The 27627-nt window shown below is 54.6% G+C and overlaps 1 protein-coding gene across 1 annotated transcript in view; it reads right to left on the bottom strand.

The window, feature by feature from the left end:
* Positions 1-25483, bottom strand: part of CSNK1G2 (casein kinase 1 gamma 2) — a 42715-nt gene extending 17232 nt beyond the window's left edge. The window contains exon 1 of the mRNA XM_059869664.1: positions 25367-25483. The gene's annotated coding sequence lies outside the window, so the exon portion shown is untranslated. The remainder of the gene's footprint in view (positions 1-25366) is intronic.
* Positions 25484-27627: the final 2144 nt, after the last annotated feature.

Raw genomic sequence — 27627 nt, 5'->3', positions numbered from 1 at the left:
CCATGGTGTGAAGATGATTTCACCTGGCTGAGAGGGTCCCTGTGGATCCAGGGGCAGGGGCTAGTGGAGCTAGAGCACTTCCCACTCCAGCAGCAGCCCCTGCTGTGCTGGGCCAGGGTCCTGTGCCAGTGGCCCTGCCCAGGACATGGTTCCTGGGGAACAGCCACACTGAGGGCGCCCACCACATCCCACCTGGGCTGGGGAAAACACCCACTTGGCAAACAGGAACTTGCTAACATCCCTCTGCCTCCTCCTCTGCTCTTATCAACCAACCTTGATTTTCAACGCAGCGCTGGGAGCGAGGCCCCTTGGCTGCAGCCTGGGCCAATGCTGTGACACTGGCCAGAGCAAATGATGCTCTAGGCAGCCTGTCTGCTCAGGGGTGCAGCACCTTGCTGCCTTGTGTGCTCCCAGTGAGGCTGCTAGAAAGCCCCATGCTGCTGGTGGGGTTATCCAGGCTCCCCTCAGCTCCCACAGACAGGCAGCAATCAGCTTAGCCCCCCAAACCAGGGAGCTCCTTCTCATGTGCACAGCCCTGCTCATGGCTGGATGAGGTGACCTTTAAAGGTCCCCACAACCCACACTATTCCAAGATTCCATGACACTGGCTCCACACACATCCCTGTGCAGCTGCCTGTCCTCATGTGGGTACAAGAGCCCAACATCAAGGCAAACCAAAGCCTTGCTTCCTTCTGGACACAAGACTGGGATGAAAAGAACCATGGACCTGCTCTGTGCTTGAGGAACCAGGTGCCCAGGAGGGAACTGCACCCTCCCTCCCTCCAGCATTCCACCAGAGAGGGACTCCCCTGCTCTGGGGGAGGTCAGGCTGGGTTCCTCCTCACAAGGGTGCCCATGTGGGAGGCAGGAAGGACAGACAGGAAGCTGAACATGGGCAGAGGGGGTCAAACAGGATCCAGGCACACACTGGGAAAGCACATGAGAGACCCACACCTCCATTTCCCCCCTGCTCCGGTTTTGCTCCCAGCTTGGCCCTTGCCATCCTCCTACCCCTCCTTTACCCTGCCCCCTCCCCACCTCTCTCTGCTCCTCTCCAGGCCCCTGTGACAGCACTCTAAGCCTCCCAAGAGCTCCCAGGGCCACAGACTCCTGCTGACCCCGTGGGTTATCCAAGCAAACCCCCTGCTCCAGCTCCAGGAAATGAACACACTGCGAGCTCTGATGCTTGGCCAAACCCCATAAAACTTTTTATTGGCTCTCAATAGCTATTAATAACAAAAAAAAAAAAAAAAAAAAAAGCTTCTCATGCTTAATGCTACACAGAGGGAAATGTGGGAGCTCTAAGAGCAGCCCAGGGAAAAAGACACCAAAGCCAGAGCTCAGCAGGGGAAAGGACAGCCCCTGTGGGGGCTCTCAGCCCCCTCCTGACACCAAATCCTCACTCTCCACAGCATCCTGGCACACTGCCACTGCTCTCCAGGAGGGGCCAGAGCTGCTCCAAGGGCACAGAGTGCTGGGGTGCCACTTGTGGGACCTGCCTGTTCAAGCACAGGAGAATAAGGCTTTCATGCATCATGGGAGCCCCCTCCTGCCCCCACAGGCTCCAGCCTCCAACACCCCTGGAGCATCCCTAGAGCACAGCAGCCTGGCCCACAACACACCAACAACTGGAGACCATCCTGCCACACCCAGCCCACCTCGGCCAAGGGAAACTGAGGCACGGGGAGCCTTCCAGCTCTCCCAAAGCTGGGCAGCCACGGGCTGGCGTGGGCCCTGGTGCTCCCTTCCCCCAGCGCGTGTCCGTGCCAGCAGGAAGCGGGCTGGGAGCGGCAGGAGCAGGGCTTCCCCGCGCTTTGTTCTGCCCCAGCCCCGAGCGCGCTCGGCCCACACGTGACATCCTGCTCATTCTTTGCTCCCCCGATGGTTTCCGCTCCGGGTTCAGCACATGGTGCTGCCCTCCCGACCTCCTCATGCTTCTCCCACCTCCTCAGGACACCGGAGCCGTTCCCCCAGGGCCTCCCAGCTCCCGGAGCGGGCAGCTCTCCCCGGCGTTCTGGGAGCTGCTTTCCCTGGACACGGCTCCAGCCACACACTGGGAAAGGGGAGCAGCTGGTGATGCACAGCCCTGCTGCAGCTCCATAACCTGCTTTCCTTCTGAATCAGACCTTTATGCTCAGTCCCAGGGGATTCCAGGCCCAGACTGTTTGCACAGAGTCAGGCGGCCAACAGCCAGAGCTCAGGGAGCTCCAGCCCCGGCGCTTGGGATTATTTTCTTTGAAGAGTTATGGGCCAGCCTCTGCAAGGGAATTTCAGACAATGAAGTGAGGCAGAAGGGAAAAATTAAATCCTGCTTCCTGTGAGCACAGGGAGACTGTGCTGCCCTTTCCCAGCCCAGACAAATGCAAGGAGCAGCACAGCACAACTCTGGTCCTGCCTGCGGAGCCTCAGGAGCAGCTCTCCTGGAGGGGCCCAGCTCCAAACTCCAATTTCAGGCAGCTGGGCCAGATTCACACCCAGTGAGGCCACAGCCCAGCCCCCCAAGCTGGGACTGCCATGCTGCAATTCCCCCTTTCCCAAGCTGGGCAGTCAGAGCAGCAGGACCCTGAACCAAATCCATGTGAGTCAGGCCAGGGCAAGTGATGCTCCCTCACACTCTGCCCACCAGCCTCCCCCGTGGATGAGTCAAGGGCTGGGAGGAATTTATTTTCTCAACCCAGGAATACCAAGGAGACACAGTGGCTAACTGGACCTCAGGACAAAAGCAGGACCCACCTCTGTGCAGTGTCAGTGACTGCTCAGGTTTTCTACTCTGTGCCATAAAAGGATCACTGGCCTTTAAAATTAAGAACAACCTAATTAGAAACAGAAACTTTTGGTAAAATCCCAGGACTCCCACTGCTCCAGAGCAAAAAACCCCTGTGTTAGTAAAAACACAGCAGCCTGTGGACAGGCAACAGGGACCCAGACCTGACCCATCCTCCCCAGGCAGCAGCACCATGGGGGCAGATTCCCTGTATAAAACTGATTTCACAATGTTCCATTTTGCACAGGAATCCTCTCCCAAAAGGTCACAGCAAGGAAAGCAGCCTCAGGAAAGCACCTTCTAGGCTGGATTTGTTGGCCTGGAATCAAATCTGATGCAAGATGAGACTAAGAAAACTTGTTTGTCTCTTTGGGAAGGAGTGGGATAAATAAAGAAAAAAAATGAATTGTCCTGAAATTTGGCAGAAGAAATTCCAAAGCAAGCTGTGGTCTTAAAGTAAATAAGAAGTGCCCTGTGGTGTTTGCAGTGCCAGTGCTCTGAGCCAGGGATCCTGGAAGGGAAACAAACTGCAGGCAAGTGCAAGTGCCTCAGCACCCCCAAAACAGAACCTCAGAAGCACTGGAAGTGCCATAAAAACGGGGCAAGCCCACACACCCTCTGATTCCCAAAGAGGGAGTTCACAGTGCTTTTGTTGAAACATTGGGTCCTTTTTCTTTGCCATCTGGTTTTAAGCAGGTCAGAGCTGCTCCAGTCACATTTACAAGTTTTTCCCTGCAGATGTAAGGGTGAGAAAAGGGGAATTGGGGTTGGGGGGGAGTTGGTTTTTTCCTTAAAAAAAGAAAAGCTGCAGTTCTAGTGCTACCCCTTGTCTCTGTGACTTGGACCAAAATATCAAGGCTCGGGAAGTTCCTGCCCACATTTGCAAGGATAAGATGCTGAAGAGTTGTCTTTTTAAGAATTTCTTTCCAGTAGAACGAAACCCTGTGGCTGCTGAGAAGGCACTTGTACAAACCATCTGGGGCACATTGTTCTCAGCCCTTTATATGAACACACACACCGTGTTCCTGCCCGAAAGAGGTTACAGCTAAACGGGGCAAGACAAAAGAGGGGAAAAAGAGGAAAAAAATAGCAGCCTGGAGCAGGGAAGTGGCTGGTGAAGGTCAGGGAGCAGGTCCACGGTGCTGCTCAGAACAGGGCCCAGGTGTCCTGGAGCAGCCACACCCTGGGTGCTGCTCCCTGAGCCCCACCAGCCTTTGGGATGGTTCTTGGAGCTGGTTTCCCCATGTACTCTGCACTCTGTGAGCAGAAGGGAAACACAGCTGCATCCAGATGAAAGAGAAAGGAAAGCTTCTTGAGAGCACAAAGAGAAAAGCCCTTGACACTCTGCAGCTCCAAGTACAGATCACTGTCAATTAAAGGCTAAAAATAATCACAAATACCCCAATGTCCCAAAGGATGACCCATCAGCTGGCTCCCAGTGCAAAAATCCAGACCAAAAAGCAACCAGTGGCCTTGCACAGCTGAAACTAAATCCCAATAAATTCTAAAAGTTAAGAGGCTGAGCTTACAGGAAGATCAAAAGTCTTAAAACAAAGGAAAATCTTAAAACATCTTAAAGAGCGAGCTCCAGACGGTCCCCAATGATGTCTGCAAGGGTTTGTTGTTAAACACATGTTCCAGCCTGCAGAGTTGCAGCCAGCCCTGCCTGTGATGGAGCAGGGAAAGCTGTGCCACACAGGGGTCCCAAAGGTGTCCCAAAACAGGGGGTCATGGAAAGCCTCAGCATGCTTCCCAGGGGAGCCCTGCCACGGGTACAGCCAGGCTGACAGGGTTGGGTCACATCAAGTTTCTCATCCATCAAAGTTTCCAAATCCCTCTCTCCAGGACTGATCTCCATCCATTCTTTATCCAGCCTGTGTTTGTGTTTGAGACTGTCCCAGCCCATGGCAGGACCTTGCACTTGGCCTTGTTGAACTTCATGAGTTTGGCACAATCCCACATCTCCAGGTCCCTGTGGATGCCCCATCCCTTCCTTCCAGCATATGACTGCTCCACACAGCTTTGTGTCACCAGCAAACTTGCTGAGGGTACCCTCAGTCCCACTGTCCATGGCACCAGCAGAGATGTAAAACAGCACTGGTCCCAGTACCAACCCCTGAGGACACTACTGGTCACTGGTCTCCACTTAAGAGTGCGACCATCCAGCCAGTTATCCACCAAGTGAGCATCCAACAGGCTCCAGAGAGATCTCCTGAGCTTCCTCCACCCTTGGACATGCACCTCTCCTCCAAGCTGGGCAGAGCAGCTGAACAGGCTGGAACTCAGGTCCATGGATTTGCTGTTTGGAGAAAACTCATCCTGACCCCACAAGGAAGTTTCCTCCATGGTCTGAGAGGCAGAGGGGCTGTGCAGTCCCTGGAGCTTGCTCCACCTGGGACCTCCACCAGCAACAGCTCCAGTCACGGGAGACTCAAGCAAACCTAGCAGCACAGCAGAACATTCCTTATGGCAAGGGAAGACTGGCTTGTTCAGGCCCCATTTCCTCTGGATCCCTCAGAAAACTGGAGTTTCAGTGCTCAGACTGAGGAACTCCAGGAAGCTGGTGGAAATGGGAGTTCTGGATGTGAGCATCTTACATTCAGAGCTCTGAGAGCTGTGCCCACCCTGTCAGGATGGAGGATGGGCGGCACCACTCTGGGGACAGCACCTGTGGAGGAGTTGGAGCAGCAGGGCAAGGGGTGAAAGGGGCTTTATCCATCCCAGAAATTCCCTTAAAAACCAAGCAGTCCTGGAAGCAGCCACCTTCCCAGCAGTTTCTGCCAAGTGCAGCCACAAGAACATCAGAACACAGGCTGGGTTCAGAGGCAATGGCACCCCAGCCTCCTCCTGATCTCCAACCCTTCCTCCAGCCTCCAGCGAGGCAGGAGCCAGCACAGCTCTGTTTACTCCTCTTGCTCCTTTGTAGGTTGCTGTTGGTGTCAGCACAACAGGAAGCTCTTGTTCAATAGTTGGTACTGAACTGCTGATGCAGGGCCACCGGGGAGCCCGGGCGGAACGCGCGGCTGCTCTGAGAGCCGGGGGAGCCTCGCAGCTCAGCTCCAGGGACTGCAGAGCTGCTGCCTCTGCCACCCCTTCCGTGGTCACCTGGGCATGTACTGAGCCCCTGGCCCTTCACATCCTGCCTGTTACACTGGGATAACTTCCCTGCATGCACCTCCTCAATCTGAGGTCCCTGGGGAGATGCCTGGCTGTTTTTCAGCTTTCGAATGGTGCTGAGAGCTCAGCAAGCCCCCCCTGCCTGCTTCAGGGCATCTGCAGGGACAAGAACCAGAACTAAAGGAACTGCTCCACCAGACAGGAACAGCATCCTGTGAAACCCACCCAGCCCACCTGTGCTGCTGCTGCCTGCACACAGGCTGGCCAATATCCAGTGGTCACAAATGCACTGCTTGGATCCCCACAGCCAGCTGGTCCCACAGGGCAGCCCCAGCCCACCCCCCTGCCCCTGCTCTGTCCCTAACCCCCAAATACAGACCCCAGCTCATCTGTGCAGTGCCACCAGGCTGAGTCAGGGATGACATGGCAGACACAGCTCTGTCACCACTGCCACTGCACCAGGAGTGTCTGAAGCACTGACAGTGCTGGATGGCTTCCCTCTCAGCAAAATAAACCAGTGGGGTTTCACTCTGGTGCCCCAATATTAAGAAATCTCTGGGCAGTTTGTCCAAAACATGCTTTTTTTCCATCCAGATTCTTTCTTGAAAAGAAGACAGGAATAAAGCTGAGGCTAATGTTTCTACCAGAATTTCTTCTACTGTTCAGAGGCAAAAAAACCCCCAACAGAAACAACCAACCCACAAAAACCCTGAACTGTGGCAGCAAAGCTTTTAATCCAACATGATCCCAGGATCCTTGTTCCAAACCTCTCCTCCCTTCCCGGCTTCCCAGCTCTTTACTGAGAACACAGTGAGGAGAGAGGATCACACCCAGCTGCCAGAGCAGTGGGCACAGGGCACTCCTGGCACCTCCAGCCCAGCCAGTGCTCCATGGCCAGGATCTGGCCCTCCCCTTGCATGGCCCCAGGGATGGACACAGCCAACAACGCTCCAGCTCCAGAATTAAAACCATAAATCCACTCTCAGAGCAAGCAACCAGACACACCATCACCTCCAGCCACACCAGTAACACAGAACAAACAAAAGTGACTTCAGCAAACGAGGCAGGAACGTGCTGAGCCTGTCAGAAGTTACCACGTGCAGGCACTGCCCTGCTCCCAGCACCTCAGGGTTTCACCCACATCCATAAAAACATCCAAGGCACAAAACCACCAGCATGTAAAAAATAAAATTAAAAAATAATTTAAAAAATAATAAAGCATTTGGTTTTTTCCCTAGAGTTAAGCTGTGCCATGAAGATGACAGATTTTTCTTTCTGGCTTCCTTTTCCAGCTCACACATCTATTAAACTTTTCTCTAAATTAGAAATGTTCTCTTCTTACTGGCTATTCCCTTCCCCAGGAGACTTTTACGACACTGTGAACTCTGGTCAGCTCTAAACCTATAACAAATCAGGCTCCAAATTGTTTCAAAGTTATTTTCTCCCAGCCTCTGAACCCAAATATGGTTTTTTAATGGATTGCTATGAATTTTCAATATTTTTTTAAATGTTTGTGCCATACCATTCCCTCTGGAACAACGAGGAGAGCAGAGTTTCAACAAGGCAGCAGGGCAATGCTTCTGCTGAAGGGGGTCCTGCTTCCCACCTTGGAGTCTCCCCCACAAACAGATTCTCACAACACACCAGTCATGACTTCTGTGTGGCTTCACAGAGGTCTCTAAAGGACACCAGGTGACATGCAAACCCTTCAGGCTGCCTTAAAAGCAAAATCTCAGCTGTTCCTCAAACTCCAGCCCAAGCCTGCCAGGCTCCTGCAGCCCATGAGCTGGGAGTGCCGACGGACCCAGAGTGTCCCCCATGCAAGGGCTCCTCAAGGGAGTGGAAGCAAAACTCAAACTGTTCTCCAAACACAACAGAATCAAAAAGGAAGTAAAAGATGGGGGCAGACCACCAGTAGCAGAGTTTTCAGTTTCCAACAGAACCACAAGGCACCACTCAAGAGCTGGTGTGAATTCCCTATGCTGGTGAGATCCTAACCCAAAAAATTTCCTCCTCTCAAGATGAGCACAGATGGGCTGCACAAGCCACGTGCCAGGACACCCCTGGAGCAGCAGCTGGAGAACTTCACCCCAAACTCTCACCACAGCTCAGGGTGGATGAGAAGAATCCCTCTCTGGCAGCAGTATGTATGCACAGTGTCAGCTTTCCAGCAGCAGGTCAGCAGGAATCATTTTGCACCCAAAAATATCTGAGGAGGAACCAGGCTCCTCTTCAGCCAACAGCAGTGGGACTGTTTGATGAACATTTGCTCCCTGCACACGTGAGCAGAAAGAAATCAATGTGCTATGGACAGTCCAAATGCAGAACTCAGATCCTCAACATCCAAATTCAGAACAACCCAGATCTTCATGTTTTTGAAACCAGCCTACAGAGTAAAGACACTCCTAAATCTCTTAGCAGCCACAAAAAAACCCTCATGAAGCATCTCCACTCTTATGAGCTGCCAATTCACTCCCAGCCCAATGCACAATTTCACTCTTTTCCTTGGATCCTCATCCAAAGCAGGTACACCTGGATGGAAATATTAAACTGTGCTCCACCAAGGAGCCGGAAATACCACGTTGGAAATTTCAGCAGCAGCACAGGAGCCAAGCAAAAAGCTGAAACTACTTCTCTAGGAAAAATAATAACAGTAAATACACACATGCTAAAATAAGACCAGATCTGAGAACTAGTCTGGAAATAACAAACCCAGCCCAAGTCAGACAAACCTATCCGTGAACCAAGTGCCCAAGAATGTTGATTCACCTTTTTGGGCTCATCAGGCACAAATTTAAACTTCCAGCTGCAGAATTAATAACCAGAAAACACACTGAAGCTCTACAAGTGACTTGAAAGGAAGAAGCTTTTTGGTTGACTTTACAGACCCCACAAAAGGTCTGCATTTTGATTTACACCTCTTCTAATGTGACTGTGCCCAACAAAGCCAAGGGCTGCCCTTTCCCAGTTCTTGGCCATGTCCATCTTGGGACCCATTCCCCATGTGGGATCCACTGCATGGAAACAGGAGGAACACCAAAGCACTGTGGGTGGTGGGACTGCAAACCCCTGGCTGCAGGAGGGAGTCAGGGAGCAACTGGTATCTGATTCCCACCTTCCCATCCAGCCCTACCATGAGGCCTCTGGGATGTTACCATCACCCTCCACTCCAGCATCCCCTCTCCATGACCAGTAACAGCCATCCTCGGGGCTGCTGGGCCAGGAACTGGCATGGAGCTGGAAGATGTCAAGGTGAGCAAACGACCCAGCTCCAGCCCAGTGCCCGTGCCAGCAGCACTCTGGTGCCCCTGCTCACACAGGAACTGCAACTTGCTTTGTTCTTACCGTGAGAGGAAGGGCCCAGGGAGCAGGCAGGTAACCAGAGCAGGAAACCTTCTGAACAACAAAGGCACAGGTTTGCTTTCTGCCCATGCAGCAATTCTGCAGAATCTCTCAGCAGTCCAACGCAGAAAAGGCCACTTAGGATGTCAAACTGGTTTCGGTTTTACTAAGCCAGAGTTTGCAGCGCCGGAAGAAAGGAAGTTCACTATGGACAAAGCTGAGTCCCTGCCTGGGAGACCTTAAAAGGAGAGCAGAGTCCAGCTCCCAGTGCTTCATCCTGTCCCATCTGCTCCGGCGTTTCTGTGGGACACGCGCAGCCACCCCGGCCAGGACGTGACGCTTCTCTGGAGCCCCCGCTGGAGCTGGACCCACTCAGGCACTTCTCACACAGCCCCTGACTCACCCAACCCCACGGTCTCAGCCCTCAGCCCCCCACTCACCACGGCAAGAGCTGGACCCACTCAGGGATTTTTCACACAGCCCCTGACTCAGCCCCGTGGTCTCAGCCCTCAGCCAGCTCTGGTGGCTCTGCCATGGGGTTTTCCATTTAAATGAAACAATGCACCCCCAACACTGCAAGCTCCAGGGAGACACCGGATACTAATTAAATCCATGCTGCTGCTGGAAAACCCAGGAGGAACCAGCTGCCTTACAAAAGTCCACAGCAGTTGGCCAGCAAAAAGGTGTTTACCAGTCCCATGGCTTCCGCTTCTCCTGCTCCCCCATCCATACATTTAGGTTTACATTTTCCAACCAGTCCCATCCTGCCCAGTTCTTGCACAGACTCATCATCATAAGCGTGCTCATCTTGGGAAGGAGCCAGCAAAGATTTCCTTTCTACTCAAGACACAACATTGCTTTTCATCCACTCATGCCCAGAGCATAAACCCCAAGATTCAGCTGCTCCACCGACACCAAATCTGAGAAGTTTTGGAGCAGAACAACCCAGGCAGATCTGACTGACACAATGGGAAAGGGCAGGTCCCCAGTGCTCACCTCCTGCAAAACCTGAGCTTTGCTTTCATGCCTGGTAACTCTCTGCAAAAGAGGCTTTGCCTGCAAGCAGGCGTCCAAAGCACTGTCTGTATCCCAGATCACTGGGTCACATCTGTGTTTCACCCTGGGAAACAGAGAAGCCCAAGGAGAGCTGCTGAGCACAGATTACAGAGCCCACAGCACCCTCAGGGAGGGCAACCCTACCCCATACCTCAACCTCTGCCACTGGATGCTGTGGGAAAAATACCCAAAGTCTTGACAGCTCATAAAAGGTACCCTTTTACTTTCCTGGGAGGTTGAACAAGGACAGATCCAAGTGCCTGCTGGCCCTGCAGGACCATGGGGATGCAGCCCAAGGGCAGCTGGCTGATGAGGAATGGGAGCTGCACGAGCACAGCTGGAACAGGCATCACTGAGCCCTCTCCATCCCCAGCTCCACAGAAGCTTCTAGAGCAGATTTAGCTTCAGATTCAGGTGGCAGCTCTAAGACTCCCTTGAAAAGCCTTTCTGTGAAAGGGATGATCCTATATGTGTCACAAACACACAAATTCATCACCACCACATCGCCAGTCTGGCCATGACAGTCGCTGTGCTGGCCCACAAGAACCAGGCAAGAAAGCTCTGCATTCAGATGTCAGGTTTCTGAGCAGGCAAGTTCTCCTTCCACCTCCTCCCCTCCCCAGAGCTTGCAGCCTGCTTCACAGTCACCAGGCAGTGGGAAAAAACAGGCTTCTAGACAAACAGATAATTTTCACCCAGCAGCTGGGAACAACAGCTTCCATTTCCATCTGAGGCTGGAACACCTCCTCCTGCGCTGCTGTAGCCTGAAATAAGGTTAAGACCATCTCTACCAGCACGCTACTTCCCCAACCTGTCCCTGAATACTCCCACGCCCTCAAAAGCCAACACTTTTCATAAAAACAAGATGAAGTGCTGCTCTCCTTTCCCTTGATAAGGGATCTTAATGCACTTCCAGCAGCAAGCCTGGGAATGGATGCGCAAGAAGAGCTGCCATCAGTTTCCAGGGAGAACAGGGGAAGACTCTCCCAACCTCCACTGCAGCCAGAGGTGTGCTGCACCTTTCCTTAGCAGCCACACAGCTGAGAGCTGCCCTGGCTCCAGAGAGCTCCAGCTGAAAGACAAGGCTTAGGGACAACCTGCTGCAGGAGGATTTGACAGCACTCCCAGAGGAACACCAGGTACAAACACAGGAACAGCAGTGGAAAACATCAGAGGAACGTGCCTCTGGCTCTGAATGGCCCAGCAAAGCAGAGAGGGGAATGCTGCAGCAGCTGGGAGGCCACAATGTGCCCATCCAAGAGCTGATCCTGAGCTCACCTGCTCAGCATCTCCTGGGGCTAGTGGGCACAGGGAGAACAGCACAGAGCTGGCACTGCTGACACACCTCACCAGGGCAGGAGGGACAGCTGTCTTAGCAAATAGATATCCACTTCCCAACACACTGGCATGGGCTTATTTCCCAGCCAGGTATTCAGGCCACTCTGCACTGCTTGTTGTTAAACTTCGGGGTCTTCCCTGCCACTGCTGAATTTTCAGTAATACATGAGAGCACACACATGTATTTAAACATTAGTGTGAAGTCAGATGGTTGAAACAGTGAACTAGCAGAGATCTCTGAATCCCAGTCCACAAAATGAGCTCTTGCCACCAAAGCAGAGGGATGGGAAGGCATCCTGCTCTCCCTGCCCTGGGACAGTCCAAACGTCACCACAAGGCCAGTCCATCGCAAACCTCAACGCTGTGTATGGTGCCATTGCTTCTCTCCACTGCACTGAAAGCAGAGCAGAGTTCACACTCTCCACTACAACCCACTGAGAAGGCCCTACAGCAACAGCTTCCTCCTTTATGCAACCACAGGCCCCTGAGGACAGAAACTGAGGCAGGACATGACAGCAGCCATTCTCACAGGAGAGAATGCACCAGGAGGGGCTGCAGTGCCACTGCCACCCCTTGCCACAAGCTACAGAGTGAGTCCCTCCGCTGTGGCAGGCAGCCCTGGACCCTGAGCCATCAGTGCAGCCAGTGCATGACACAACAGCTCCCTGCTGACACAGCTTTATCAGCTCTTGTATCAATTCCCACGCATGGGAAAGCTGAGAGCAGCTCTCAGACAGTGAGGAAGGGGATTCCCTGCAGCCCCCACCACCCTGAGTTATGGCCTTCTCTGTCCCATGGGACTCCCTGGGGAAGCACTGCTCTCCCCAGCCAGCCCTGCCTCCCACCCACCCCTCTCCTCTGGAAGCCACCCTGATGGTGTCGTGGCATCTCTGGAGGGGGACACTACCCACGGGATGATCCAACCTTGTCACAGCAGGATGAGCCTCCAGAGGAGCCTCCAGAGCCGTTCTGGTGTGCATGAGTCAGAGGGTCTGAGCAAATGGTGGGGTGGGATGTTCCCCCACATGCCGTGGGAGAGCTCCTTGTGGGACAGCTCTGCTTCCAGAGCAGGAACCGTGCTGGCATCCCACGGGCCAGGAGCAGCAGCAGGGAGGACACGGGGTGAGGGGGACACCCAAGTGCTGTCTCATAGGGAGTGTTGTCAACTGCTGGGAGACGTGCAAGAGCAGAGGAAGAACACGAGCCAATCGAGGATGTCCTCAGAGATCCCACAGCCTCAAACCCATATGTGCTCCTTCTGGCATTGGGGAGGATCAGTGAAAGGCAGGGCGATGGAATCAAAATTGTTCTCCAAAGGATAAGAGACATTTCCCAACACCTCTCCCATAACAAAAGCAAATTTCTGGATGCATGTGTCTCCCTTCCCTTCCTCCTCCAAGCTGGGTCTGAAAACCTTTCATCCACCTGGAAGAGATTTCCTCCCCACAGAGGAACTTAACTGAAAACCAGCACAGACAAGCCTGGCACTCTCCTCCCCGCGGAGTGGGACACCACAGTGACACACTCAGGACTCGTTCCCCCCCACAGCCTTTGGACCTGCTCCTAAATAACCTCAGGAGCAGGAGAAGGGAACAGACTGCTGCCCTGACTCACACCACAGGCCTCCCCACAGCACAAATGGCTGAACACCACTGAAAAACCCAGGGTATCCCAGCTCGCTCCCAACTTCCAGGGAGAGGGAGATCAAAAATAAGCAGAGCTAGAAGTGGTTTTATTTCACTTCCCTGCAGCCTCTAATGAGCACAGAATGAGCAAAACCACTCCCTCCACTCTGTCTGCACGGCCTCTTTGTGTGTAAGGCACAGGCAGGGGGGGAATCCCAACACAGGAGGTCAGACAAGGAATCTGAGGGATCCCATCAGCACATTGCACCAATTTCTGTGCCAGGGACACAGGTGACGTTCACTCTTCTGGAAAGCACCATCTCTGGAGGGCAGGACATCCCCACTGCCCCAGCTGCTGCATGGCCACAGCAGACTGCCTTGCCTTATCTGAACCACAGCTTTCCAAGCAGCCATGCATGAGAAAACCCCCTCTGTTCCTGGAGAGTCCAGGCCACCAGGGAGAGCAGATGATGTCAGGGGTGGATGCTGCCACTGCAAATTCTTTCCATGACACACAAGGTGGGACACCCCAGAAGAGATCCCATTTGCTCTCCTGTGTTGGCATTCACACCATACAGTTCCCAGGGTTGGACACACACCTCCTTCTCTCCCAGCAGGCTGGGAAACAATCCAAGCAGCAGCATTAGCCATCTTATCTTCCCAGTGTGCCTCATCACAGGCTCCAGGGGCTTTCCAGACCAATGCTCCCCCTGCTCTCACACTGCTCCTTGCAGCAGCTGGCTCAGAGTAGGTCACCAAGGAAGTGTCATTACAGAAGAGGGAACTGAGGCACAACACTGCCACATGTCACACAGAAAGCAGCAGCAGAAGAGGCAGAAAAGCCCAGTCCCCAAAGGCTGCTGTGCCCTCTAAGGTCACCTGCAGGGATGGTGGCCCTGACCACAGGTGTCTTCTCCAGGCAGGGCAGTAACCTGGCACAGGGCACTGTCCCAGGAGTGGGTCAGAGGCCTGACCTGGAGATTGCCAGATTGGTTTCAGATTTGTTTCCTGGTTCACATTTCCAGGAGGTGCATGGAGCAGATGCCTGCAGCCAGCAACTCCCTCCTCCTTCTCCTGACCTGTGCCACCCCAGGCAACCTCTTAAGAGTAGCTGCCCTCCTGTCAGGGGACAGATGGATACCACCCAGCTCTGTCACTCCAGGGCTGTCACCACAGAGGTGTGGGAAAGGAGGGACACCCAATCCAACAACTTGGGAGGATGAGCTGTTCTGTGCCATCCAGAGAGCCAAGTGCAGAGCCAGGGAGGCACTGGGAGCACACAAAAGCTCAGCCAGAAGGTGCCACCCATCAGTCCAGCAGCTCCAAGCAGCCCCAGGGAGGGGCTGGGAATTCTGTGTGACAAAGCAACCAGCTCCTGACAGGAGAGCCAAAGCTCACCTGGGTGGCTTTGAGAAACCAGATAGCTTTGAGAAACCAGAGAACCTGCCACCTTCATCAACACAGGCTGGATAAAAGGAGGAATTTCTTCTTAAAAAGGGTTGCTAAACATTGCAAGGGGCTGTCAGGGAGATGGTGAAGTCACCACTCCTGAAGGTGTTTGAGGAAAGACTGGACATGGCACTCAGTGCCCTGGGCTGAGTGACAACATGGGGATTGGTCACAGGTTGGACTTGATCTTGGGGGTCTTTTCCAGCTGAAATGATTCTGGGATTCTGCAATCACTTCCCATGGGCAAGAGCTGTGACACAGATTTGCCCAGTACTTCAAGGAGCAGGGCTCCTTCCCAGCCCTGCCTGGGACCAGGGGAGGAAGAGGCAGAGACAACACGCAGCACTGGAGGAATGAAAACCATAGTTTCACCTCCCACCTCCAACATGTGGGATAGCTACTCATCCCACAAGGAATGGGGGCAAGGGGCAAGCTGAGTATTCTGAAGCTGTTTTTTATGAGCCATGCACACACCAGCTACAGTTTAAAGGGGGAAACAGACCCACAAAGAGTCCAACTCAGTGGATTCGGAGCAATTCCAGCCTGGCTGCCAAAGGCCCGAGCTGTGTGTGCCAGCAGGGTTCCCTGCTCCTCAGCCATCTGGGGACTGTCACTCTGCACAGATCTGCTTGGCCTCCTGTCATGTGTAGCACTCCCAACCCCTTTTCTGTCAGCAGGATCTGGGTTGGCAGAAACACTTTTAATTGTAGGATTTTTTTTCCCTTAACCCATATCCTCTTGACAGAACCAGGTTAGGAAGCAGCTGCACTGGCAGATCTGGAGTGGCCTTTTGCAAAGCAAGGCAAGGGAAAAAAAGGGGTGCCTGGATCCAGTTATCCCTTCAATTACCAAACTACAGTTAATCACAACTTCCCCACTTCTCCTGAGCTCACAGAGAAAGGGGGAGCACCACCAGCTCAGCTCTGTCCCAGCCCAGTCCCTTTGCTCCAGAGCAGGTCCCTTGTCCTGGAGAGTCCCAGAGCAGGGTGGGTGGAAGGGATGTCATTCCCACTGGTGACAAGGGCTGTTTCCATTTCTGGGTGGCAGAGCTGCAGCTCTGCCAAGCTCAGCTGTCCCATATTTTTCCCTCTGCTTTCTTCCTGAGGCTGCTCCAAGCCCCACAAATTTCCCCTCAATGACTGCCAAACCGCACAGATTTGGGAAGGACAAGAGGGGAGGGAAGGGTAAGCATCCAGTGGGGCTACCTGGGAAACCTCTCCCCAAAGAACTGTGAAATTCTGTGTGCTGAGACACCTAAAGCACTTCCCTACTGCAGAGGAGCAGGAGCTGACTCGCTGCTGCCCTGGCTCCCAGCTCTCCTCTCCAGCAGGGACAGCCACCCAGCAGGGACAGCACTCCAGGGCCACAGGCAGGACCCACAGCCCAGACCACGAGGAGGAAAGAGCAGCACCATGCAATTAATGCTTCCTACAGAATAACTGGGGCAGAGGGATGCCCTGTGGCATGACAACATCCATCACCTTCCCTGCAAGAGCCAGCAGCATCTTGAGGGAAGCAGTGAGTGATCCACAAGGAGTTCATTTTCCCACCCCCTCTACTACAGGACCATCAGCAGCTCAATCCATTACAGCTTTCCTTGCAACCTCTCAAAGGTATGGAAGTGACCTGCTTATTTCACAGATGGGCATGGAAGCATCTGTGATCTCTGAGAAAAAAGAGCATAGAGAACAGTGATTCACAACTAACTGGAGACTAACTGGGACAAATTCCTAAGGCCCAGCAAGCACCCCAGTCTGCTGCCTTGCAGGGAGAGATAAGATTCAAAACAGGGACTAGAGACCTACATCCCACTGCTGGTCACACCACAAGCTGTGCAGGACCTTTCACTCCTCCATCCCTCACACAGAGGATCAGCCTCACAACCCTTTATTAAGCATTGGGATAGCTTTGTGGATTAAGGATTTGGTCTGGTTTGCACCAACCTCCACATCAGAAAGGCACATCCCAAAGGGTTTTTTCTCATCCTCCCTTGTCCCCCACCTGTGTATTTGCAGGGGATGAGAAGGCCAGGACTGAAACAGGAAGAGCACAGGACAGACTACAGCTGAAGAGGTGCTGCTGTGCACTGGGAAAGGAATCTTCCAAGGGGTTCATCCCAAAGACTTTCTCAAACAGCTTCATCTACTGCAACCTTGCTGGTTCCTCCCTTCCCCTTACCTGCCTCTTTCAACCCTACACAAAGGGCTTAATTTATAAAATCAGAGGGATCATTCCCATGAAGAAATATGTAGGATACACCCCCAGGAGGACCCATTTCATCTTGCTGCTATTAATACCTGGAACATTATTTGCACGAACAGACTGTCCTTTCTCCCTCATTTCTGGGCTCTCACTTCTCTGGTTTGTCCCAGAAATCCCAGCCAACACACGTTCACCCTTCTCTAGTACACACTTCCATCCAAAACCCCAAATTCTCCTTTTTTTTTTTTTTTTTTTTTTGAGTTAATTACTCATTTTCTAGTCTACATCACCTCTTTCAACCCCTGCAGACAGGATACAGCTCCCCTGGCTCCCTCATTCATTAGGCAGCCAATTTGTGGCCCTAACCCATCAACTCTCATTATGGAAAGAGACCAAGACTTCCCACAGCTGCCCAGCATCCCACTATCCTCCAAGCTGGATGGGGCTCTCACTCCTCTTTGCTTCCCCAGCACCAAACCTGTGACTAAGAGCCAGAGCCATGCTCTGGCTAGGCTTGGCTGTCCTTGGCACAGCTTCAGGCTGCGCCCAAAGGCTGCTTGCAAGCTCTTTGCCACACTGGCACAAAGTTCCCAACCTTTCAGAGCTGTGCTGAGCTCTGGCCTCAGGAGCCCAGGCAGAGCCTTCCCCTTGCAAGCAGCCTCACATGCCTTTGGTTTTGCTTCAAGAGGAAACATGTTTTCTCTGTATCCAGGCGTAAAACAGTCAAGCCCAGCCAAAACCATCCAATCAACAGCACAGAGTATGACAAGTCAGGGCAGAGGGTTACCATGGAGCTAAGGAAGCCCAGACTTCCCAGACAGACCCAGAATTCCTCACCTGCCCTGTGTGCAGAGAGGGGCTGGGAAGAGGATCAGGCTCCTGTCACTCCCTGTGTCCTCACACACCAAAACCAGCCCATGCAGCCTGAGATGCCACCAAACCCTGACCTGAATTCTGACATCCACCAGCACACAGCCCCGTTTAGCTGCTCTCCCTGGGAGAAACGTGGGACAAGCTCGGCACTGAACCAGCAGCAGGCTTTACTTGATTTTTTGGGGCACCCTGTGAGAAAGATCACACAGAAAGGTGAAGGATCACACTGAAAGGTGAGGAGAAGCCATGAGCACCTCATCAAGCCAGCTCAGGGAATGGGAAATCCTGCCATTAGCAGGATCCACTGCAGAGGATTTCACAGCTAATGAACCCTTGCCACCACAGACCACAGCGAAAGCAAAAGCAGCAAGGCATTTCTTTTCTGATAAGTTGCTTTTATCAGGAAGTTCAGCCTGGCTGCCCACACCAGCCCCAGCTGCAGAGCAGCTCCCAGCCTGTGCCTTTAAATCCCCTTGGCAGCACAGGCCCGGGGCTGAGGGAGCAGACACGCCCTGTGCTCCAGCGCTGGAGCACACAAACATTTCCTCCCAGCCATTCCACACCGCGGCTCAGCCAGAGCTGCCTCCTACCTGCCAGGGCTGGGCCAGAGGGAACACAGGCTGTGCCACACACACCTGGACATGCACAGACTTCAGCTCATTTCCTGAATCCCTCCTGCTTCCCTGCCAGCACTGGACATTCTTCCCTCAAACCTCTTCCTTAAGGCAAATATTTGGAGTCTAACAGGCATTCCTCATGGAAGGCACAAGTTAAATATTGGCCCTAAAACAACAACAAGTGCCTTTCAATGATTCTGGCTGGAGAAGCACCGCTCTGGACTTTGCTTTCTGGCTCAGAACAAAAATAGGACCAAAGCACTGAGTGTTACACTCTCCTCCTGGGATAAGTCAGATTTCAGGCTCTGCAAGTCCCCTGCCAGGACCACAACCAGCAGTGGGAACTGTCCCTGCTCGTGCTTTCTCACACCTCGGGTGTCTGCTGTCACCCAGCCAAGGCTGCTGCAGTGCATCCTCTGCACCGGGCACAGGACCAGTCTGAGTCTCATTTCCAGGGCTGTGATTATATATCCTCAGAGACACACTGGAGAAGACCTGCTGGGAACCACGGGTGCCACCCAGGGCATTTGCACACCTTGTGCTCCCTGCCTCTGGCTGCACCACCAGCATTCCCAAAGGTGTCCACCTCTCCATCCAGCCATGCCCAGCTCCTCAGTGCAGAGGATGCTCCAGGCTGTTCCTGCTCTGCAGGCAGCCCAGCCCCCGACAGACGTGCTGGCTCTCATAAGAAAACATCCCAGCAAGGCAGGAGAGCAGTCAGAGGGATGGCAGCACAGTAAAAGGGAGAGGGAAGGGTAAGGAAGAAAAAGAAACCTGCACTGAGGTCAGGTCCTGGGATGTCATGGGCACTTTCCACACGGATCAGGGGAGCAGAGCTGAGCCCTGCAGAGCCAGGTTTGTTGCACTCCAGAGCAGATCTGTGATGTCCAGATGCTGCTGTTGATCCAAGCCTGAGTGGAGGGGCTGCTCCATCAGCCCCAGTGCAGGCAGGTCCCAAAGAGCCCCTGGCAAAACCACCCCAAACCAGTCTGCTCCAACACCAGGACTCTGCCCAATGCTTTTCCAGAAAACACCTCAACAGCTACCCTGAGAAAAGTTACATGGCACAGATGTGGTACACACCCACCCACACTCAAAGAGTTTGTTCTATATCCTGCTAAATTCAGCATGGGGTGTGTTAAATGAGCTTCCCTTTCCCTCTCCTGTGGACCCTGTAAGCCCAGGAGCACCTTGCTCAGCTCTGACAGCTCTGAGCAGGCCTGGGAGGCAGGAGAGGGACTGAGCAAAGGAAGGAGAGCTGCTCCTGACAACATCCCCCATGGCTGTGGGAGATGGAGAGCTCTGATGGTCTGCTGTGCTGGAATTCCTCTCTAATTCCTTCCCAAGACACTGATGATGGCACTTCAGGCTGGGGAATCTGCTGGGGGTTCTGACAACCTCTCAGGGAGACCCCCTGATGAGACAGACACCCCTCTGAAAACCGTGTGGGTTTAAAACCAGCTGCGAGTCACCCTGAAGGAAATGTTAAAGCTCTGAGCACTTCCTATTCCCTCCCCAGCCACCGAAGCCCATGGAGGGACGAGCTCCAGCAAGTTTGAGCAGGAATTCCCAAGGCTCAAGGCAGAGACCAGCCTGTACCTGTCAGCACCAACACCTCCTCATCCCACAGCACACTGACCCCACACTCCCAGAGCCAACTGCTGCTCTTCAGCTCCTGGCTCTGAGCAGCCCCTTCCAGCACAGGGACCCCACCTCTGCTCCCAGCACCTGAGTCCTTCCTTAACATTCCCTGTACTTGGCACCACCAAAGCCAGACTGACTCAAACCAGCATCGCCTTCGGGATGAGAGGAATCGGCAGAGCTGGGGGCGAGGGGATTCCAGAAAAGCCTCAGCTTGCCCCTCGCCCACACACACGGCACAGAAGTTGCTGGAAAGCACCATCCTCTCCCCACATCAAACCAGGGAAACCAAGCAGAATATAAACTTCATCACTGCCAACAGTCCCTGCTAAAAAAAGGATAAGAGAAAAGGGTTTTTTGCTTTGTTGTTTGCACATCGGTGCTACCTCAAAAGCAGCAAGATTTTTTTACCTGAAAACATTGGGCAAGGACAGAGCCTGCAAGAATGGAGCTTTTGTAGCACAAACAGAGCTCTGTTCGGGTTTAAATTAGATTTCCACTGACCTTTTTGAGCCCATCGTTCAGCCACCCACACCCAAGCAGCCCCTCTTAGCAAGACTGCAGCCCCCAGCCTGGGAAGAGGAATAAACCCCCAGAGACTTGGCTGTGCTCCCAGGGAACCCCCACACCCCTCCCAGCACCGCTCCTGCTGCACAAACTGCTCAGCTGCAGGGCTGCAAAGCTCTTCCAAAGGAAAGCTGCACAAAATCCAAGTTCAAGCTCAACCTTAACCCCTGTTTATTAACTTAAGAACATCCCTCTCATGGTGACAAAGCCCATGCATCACCTGCCAACTGTCTCATTCACCACTGGGAAAGCAAAGGCCAGGCCTGCCTCATTAAAAAGCATTACATAACATTAAGTAACAAAGGGCTACAGGACATTCTTTGCTGGGTGGACATGTAAAAATGAATGACTCAAAAATTAACGCTCCTTTCCTCCAGACTCCAGCACCCTGGGAGGCCAACGAGCACCTTATTTCCAAGGCAACAGTGTCTTGCCTCATCCCAAATCCTGCTCTCACATTCAACTTCTTGCCACCCCGGCCCTGCAGACACTGAACAACACACAGCACTGCCCAGCCCTCGTTCAGAGCACGGTCCCCAGGCACCATGGATGTGTTTGTGCTGCCTGTGGCACAGGGACCCTTCCCCAGCCTGGGGTCAGCTCAGCTGGACCCCGCTGGGCAGGACTTTGGGTTTCCCCATGTCACCATCTCAGTGCAAGCCTTTCACAGACAGGACTGTGAGAGCACCTGGTTCACTGTCACCACAAGGCCTCAAGAGCTGTGTTTCCTGCGAGTCAGGATGATTCTGCTGTGACACTTCAAGTGCCAGGGGCCCGATGCAGTGGGGCAGGCAGGTGACAGCAGGGCAGTGCTTGGAAAGGCCCCTGCCACCAACACTTCTCAGCAGAACACTGACTCCATAGCACTGGGAGATCCTCCTGGAGACAGTGAACTTCTATCCACCATCTCACTGGAGCCAAAGAAACCAATTTAAAGTCTTAACAGAACTAATTGAAATCCTCTAGTGCAGGAGCAAACTCTCCTTACTGTGGGTGGTAGATGAAACCAGAGACTTCCTGCTCCATGTAGCATTTTGAAACACCCTGCAAAGCCTTACCTAGAAGTTTCAGCTTACCTGAAGAGCCATTTCCTGCACCATACAGGGCTCATGGTGGGGGCTGATCTGCTGCTGCACGCTCTGAAGGCAGCAAGTGGAAGGCAGAGAGACGTCCTGTGGTTTTACAGCCACTGCACCACCCTCCCTCCTGCCCCCACTGGGCTGGAAGGCTGTGAGTGGGGGGTCACAACTCTGAGCACCACAGGTGTCACCCAGGAACCTGACAGGGTAGGCCAGACAAGGCAGGGGTGTGCTGGAACACCTCAGAATGGAATCACAGAATGGCTTGGGTTGGAAGGGAGCCTAGAGCTCATCCAGTTCCACCCCCTGCCATGGGCAGGGATGCTTTGCACTAGTCCAGGGCGCTCCTTTGATCCAACCTGGCCTTGGAACTTCCAGGGTCAGGGCAGCCACAGCTGCTCTGGGCAACCTGTGCCAGGGCCTCACCACTGCCACAACCAGGAATTTCTTCCCAATATCCATCTAACCCTGCCCTCTGTCAGGGGGAAGCCATTCCTTCTTGTCCTGTCACGCCAGTTCCTGATGCACAGGCTGCTTCTCCCAAGCCAGTTATTAGAAATAATGCATCAATGTAAGATGCAAGGGAGGGGCTGCCCACAGGAAGGGCTGCAGGGCTACAGCCTGGGCAGGAATTTAGAATTCTTCAGGAGGAGGAGGGCAGCTGGTGTGAATCAGGGAGTCTGACAGAGGACCCTGATGCTCCACACTCAGCTACCCCTGCAGAAAATTACCTTTTTACCTCCCTCACAACCAAAGCTGTTGCTTCTCTACAGGGATGAACCTACCAGAGACAGCAACTGCCAGCAGGAAGTAGAAACAGCCTCTCACGAAACCCCAAAACTATTCACACAGCTTTTCTAATAGGAAGATGACTTGCTCTCCTGCAGAGCCCCAGAGCTGCTGGGACCTGCTCTCCCTCCCAGCTCACAGGTACAGCTGGACAGAAGCAGACTCCTGGTCACACCATGTCTGGGCCAAGCAAGGAGGCTCAGGTTCACAGCTTCTCACTGCACCCACAAGGAGCCACGTCTGCCCAGTCACAGCCCAATTACAGGGCTGTGGGCAGAGCTGTTCCCACAGGCTCTCAGCAAAAAGCCATGGCAAACACACGAAGGAAGCTCCCGTGCTGGCACCTAAGTCTGCTCCTGCTCAGCAGCACTACAAGGGAAGAGGGTCTGACTCCTCAAACTGCAGTGGGAAGGCCCAGGAGTAGCACAGGACAAACCAGGACACTGCCCTCTGCTACCAAATCCCACAGTGCCTGGCCCTGCAGAGCGAGGGGAGAGTCTCCTCCCCAGCCCAGGGGCTGCAGCTCTCCTGCACACCCCACAACAGCACATCAGGGGCTGCTGCTCACCCAAGGCTTCCCTCATCCCTCCCACCAAGCCTTTAGTGCCTGTGGAGCTGCAGTTCCTGTCTGAAGACAGATATAAACAGCTTCCTACCCACCCTGGGCTTGCAGCAGTGTCCCGGATCAAGGGCCAGGCACACACCTGGAGGCACAGCCAAGCACAGGAGTGTTGCTCCAGCACAGCTCATCCCAGCTCCTCCTAGCTAGGAAAACAACGGGGAGGGGGGTGAGCAGGGGGAGACAGCTCCAGAGCACAGCCAGGCCCAAGTCCAGCAGAGACGTTTATTGGCAGCTGCTCTCAGACGTTGTGTCTTCCAGCCCAGTGGGGCTGGAGGGGGGGAGGAAACACTGATTGTCCACGAGCACAACCCTCATGTCATTCCCATTGATCCGCTGAGTCACTCCCGTATTAACAGTTTTGACAACAGCCGGGCTGCACAGGAGCTCTGACACGGAATACAAAACGAGGGGCACTGCGAGGCTGCTCCCGAGAGCAGCACCAGGGACCTGCTGAGCCACCAGGGCCAGGAGCTGCACCCAGAGCTGCACACACACCACGCTGCAAGGGCAGAGCACACAGCTCCATCCAGGGAAGCTGCTGGACACAGAGCACACAGCTCCATCCAGAGTGCTTGGGGAAGCTGCTGGACACCAGCTCTGCCCTGCAAACCACAGCAGCTGCACCCCGTGGATGCAGGGGCAAAGCAGAGCAGCTGCTGCTTTGGCAAAGGAGCTGCACAAGTGAATTTAAAGTGATTTATAAGGCCTCACAGAGCTGTCAGCTAACGAGGAGGAGATCAAAACCTAAACCACCTCTCCAGGCTGAGGGATCTGAGGCCCCCCCAGATCTCACGTTCCCACAGACCTGAGCCTGCTGGTGTTGGACCAGTCAGCACCACAACCCTCCCAGCACACCAAAGCTGCTCAGGAGTGATAAAACACTGACCAAACAACGTCCCTATCTGCAACATACCGAATTAAAACAAAACCAACAAATCTTTGGCAAGTTCCTCACAGCAGCCAAGCCTATCCTGCCACGGCAAAGGCTCCCCATGGAGGCCTCCTGCCCTAATTTGCAGCAATTCTTTGTCAGACCACTGGCAAACACCAAACGTTTGCTCCAATCTGTTACATAAGGCCCGATTTTTAAACCTGTGTGCTGGCCGTGGGGAGATGGGGGCACACTGTGTGTGGCAGCCTGACAGGGCAGCCTGGCTGGCAGATGAACTCACACACCTCTCAGAATGCACTTCCACACCTCCGACCACTTGTTGTGTGGAAGGAAAACAAACAGATTAGTCCAGGAGGCAACTTCCAAAGGTTTTACACACCTTTCAACCCGGGTCCAGGCTAACTTGGACTGCTTGGAACGGACTGATATCACGGCAACTCAAAAGGGGTTCGTGAAACTTTGCTTTTTAACTTTACACCAAACACAGCAAGTCTCCATGCTGCCCAGCACACAAAGAAGAGACCTTCCTGACCATCCCCACAACTTCCCGTTGTTTGCTCCCCCAGATGCAGAGCCAGCCCCCGGGCTCAGCTCCCTCCTGCCAGAAAGCCACAGGAGCCACGGGCCTCCCCGGCAGAGCCGCTCCTCATTTGCAAACCTCGGAACAGCCCAAGTCGGCTCCTGTCTGCTAGGGGCAGGAGGGGGAGGGCACTTTTCCCTTTTCTCGCATTCATCCTCACCCGCTTCGCTGAAGAAAAAAAAAGCCGTTTTAAATACCAGGTTCAGCACGGTCCTTTCCCCAAATAAACACTTCCCAAGCCCTCTGGAGAGAGGAAAGCCACATACAAAGGAGCCAACATCCTGAGAGGCTCGGGCAGGCCGGGCGGGCTGCGGGCCGAGGGGACACGGCGGGGTCCATCCGACCCCAGCCCCGCCGCCCGCCCGGCCTCGGCGGCACCGGGGGCTCGCAGCCCTTTGGGGCCACAAAACAGGCACGGCCGGGAGGGGAAGGGGCGAGGCGGCCCTGGGCCCTCACACCCCGGCCCAGCCTGATCCCAACGCGACCCCGAAGCCTCCCCAAGCCCCCGATCCCAACGTGACCCCCACAGCCTCCCACTCTCCCCCGGCCCAGACCGATCCCCCCTCATCCCCACCACCCGGCGACCTCCCCAGGCCGAGCTGGGGCCTCCCCCGGCACCCCCGCGACCCCCACAGCCCATTCCTCCCTCCGGGCCCCTCCCGCCGCTCAACACCCCCCCCCCCCCCGCCACCGCCCCGACCCCGCCGCCCCCGCCCGCGGTGCCGCCCGGCCCGGCCGCCCCTCCCCGGTGCCGGCCGAGCGGAGCCGAGACCGCAGGGCCCCCGCCGCCCCCCGGTGCTCCCCCGGTATTACCTCGGCGGTCCGTCAGCGCCGGGCGGCGGCGCCGCTGCCCCGCGGCCGCTCCCCCATGGCGGCGCCCCCGGCCCGGCCCCGCTCGCCTCCCCTCCGCCGCTGCGCCAACGGCGTACGGCCCGCGCTGCGCCAACGGCGTACGAACCGCGCCGCGCCCGTGCGCGCCCGCGCGCCAGCGGCGCAACCGCGCTTCGTGAATACGGGCCGCGGGGCGGAGCGCGGCGCAAGCGCAGCGGGCGCTAGGGTGGCGGCGCAGCGGCGCTGGCGTAGGGCGCGTTCGAGAATAGCGGCCGGCAGGCGGCGGCGCGGCTTTGCGGCAGCGCCGCGCGCTTTACGGCAGCTCCGGTTAACCCCGCGCTGCCTGGTGCCGCTGTCGGGACAAGCGCCTCTGTCGCGACAGGGCCCGTGCTGCCTCAGCGCCTGCGGGGCCGGTGGGCGCGGCTCTCACACAGGGGGCACACCGCACTGTAGGGGACCCTGTAGGGTCCGGCCCCACTGATGGTGCGGGTTATCGCGATGCTGTCGCGATATGGATGTCACCGTCCTCCAGATGGAGCACGGGCCTGTTGCAGGGAACATCATGGGGGGTATGCGTCCAGTTATAGGGGACAGGTCCTAATATGTGAGTGAGCCCCGCACCGGAGTACAGCCCTGGTTTGGGGTACAGCCCCTGGTTTGGGGTACAGCCCTTGTTTTGGGATAAAGCCTTTGTTTTGGGGTACAGCCCCTGGTTTGGGGTACAGCCCCCATGTTTGGATACCGACCCTGCTCTGGGGTCCAGCCCCTTTTTGGGGCACAGTTCCCTCAGCCCCACATCCATCCTCACTCCAGGCCCTCTGGGGCAGCCTCGGGACGGGGACTGGGGGTCTGTAGAGGGGGCACAGCTGTGGCACCCACCCCCTGGGGACAGAGGGAAGTCGGGGTGGCATTTTACAGGCATTGTCACCTTTTTGGGGACATCAGCCCCAAGCAAAGCCGCTCTGAGGGAAACAGAGGCACTGCCCTGCAGGGAACAGAGCTCCAGGACTGGGATCTGCTGGGACAGTGTGAAGGTTTTAGTTTGAACTGGGCAGAAATACTAAGTTTGTGTAGTGGTTTTGGTTTGCTAATTGGAGATTTCCTTAATTTTGAGATTTTTTTTTTTGGAGATCACCTGCTGTGAAGTGTCCTGAGCAGGGACACAGACCCCACTGCCAACTCCTGAAGCCTTTAATTTTCTTCTGATTGCTCACCTGGGGACAAACACTCCATCCCAGTGCTCCCTCAGCAAAGGAGGGCACAGCCAGAGGATTGTTTCCTTCTCACCTCGTTTTCCTCAACCCCCAAGTTTGAGGCTTTCAGGGTAAGGCTGGAGGGAGGGGACACCCCTGCACGACCCTGCTGGTCACATCTTCACCACAGCATGGAGCAGATGCATCCCAAAAGTATTTTCAGGCAATGGGTGAGTGAATTTGTGTGGGTTTGGGGGACAGCATTACCCCCAGTACCCATTTCAACATTTCCAACTGCTTGAGTTGGTTCTTCTCCTGTCACAGAAGTGTTCCAGGGAAAAGCTCTCCCCACAACGTTTGGCTGGAGGACTTTTCCCTGTGGGTGTTTGCTCCTACAAAAAGAAGCTGATTTTAGAGCATCAGGAAAATTCTGAACACATGAATTCCAGCTGCTCCCGTCCTGTTCCTGTGTTGTGGCCTGGCTCAGGAGGATGCTGAGGTGCTGTGACACACGTCCTGCCCCTGGAGAGGATAAAATCACTCCTGGAGAGGATAAAATCACCCCTGAGGAAGATAAAATCACTCCTGGAGAGGGTAAACCCCCCCCCAGAACCCTCCCTTTCCTATCTGCCCCATCCCACCCCCCCACTCTGTAATTTGATGGTGATTTCACACACTCTGAGAGCTCACGAGTTGTTCAGGCATTTGGCTGGAGGATTGAACCACCCTCTGGAGCAGGAGAGGGGGGAAGAAAGAGTTTGGATTTTATTTCAAGGCAGATCTCCAGCAGTGAGCACACAGTGTGCCAAAGGCCTGCAGAGACACGAGCAGCTCATGCCACAGAACCAGCATGGGGAGCAAGAAATCCAGGGAATTTCTGTTGGGAAATCATCCAGCCAGGAGCCCTGGCCCTCTCCTGTGGGCACCAGACAGTTTGGGCTCATTCACAAGCAGACAACACAAAGGGACCACTGGGAGTGCACAGGAGAATGAGGAATGCTCCAGGGTGGATGGCAGCTGGAACTGCAGAGGGACAGAAGCACAGCAAGA

The sequence above is a fragment of the Haemorhous mexicanus genome, chromosome 29, assembly GCF_027477595.1.
Source record: "Haemorhous mexicanus isolate bHaeMex1 chromosome 29, bHaeMex1.pri, whole genome shotgun sequence".
Classification (NCBI taxonomy): domain Eukaryota; kingdom Metazoa; phylum Chordata; class Aves; order Passeriformes; family Fringillidae; genus Haemorhous; species Haemorhous mexicanus.
This window is presented reverse-complemented; position numbering and strand designations above follow the sequence as displayed.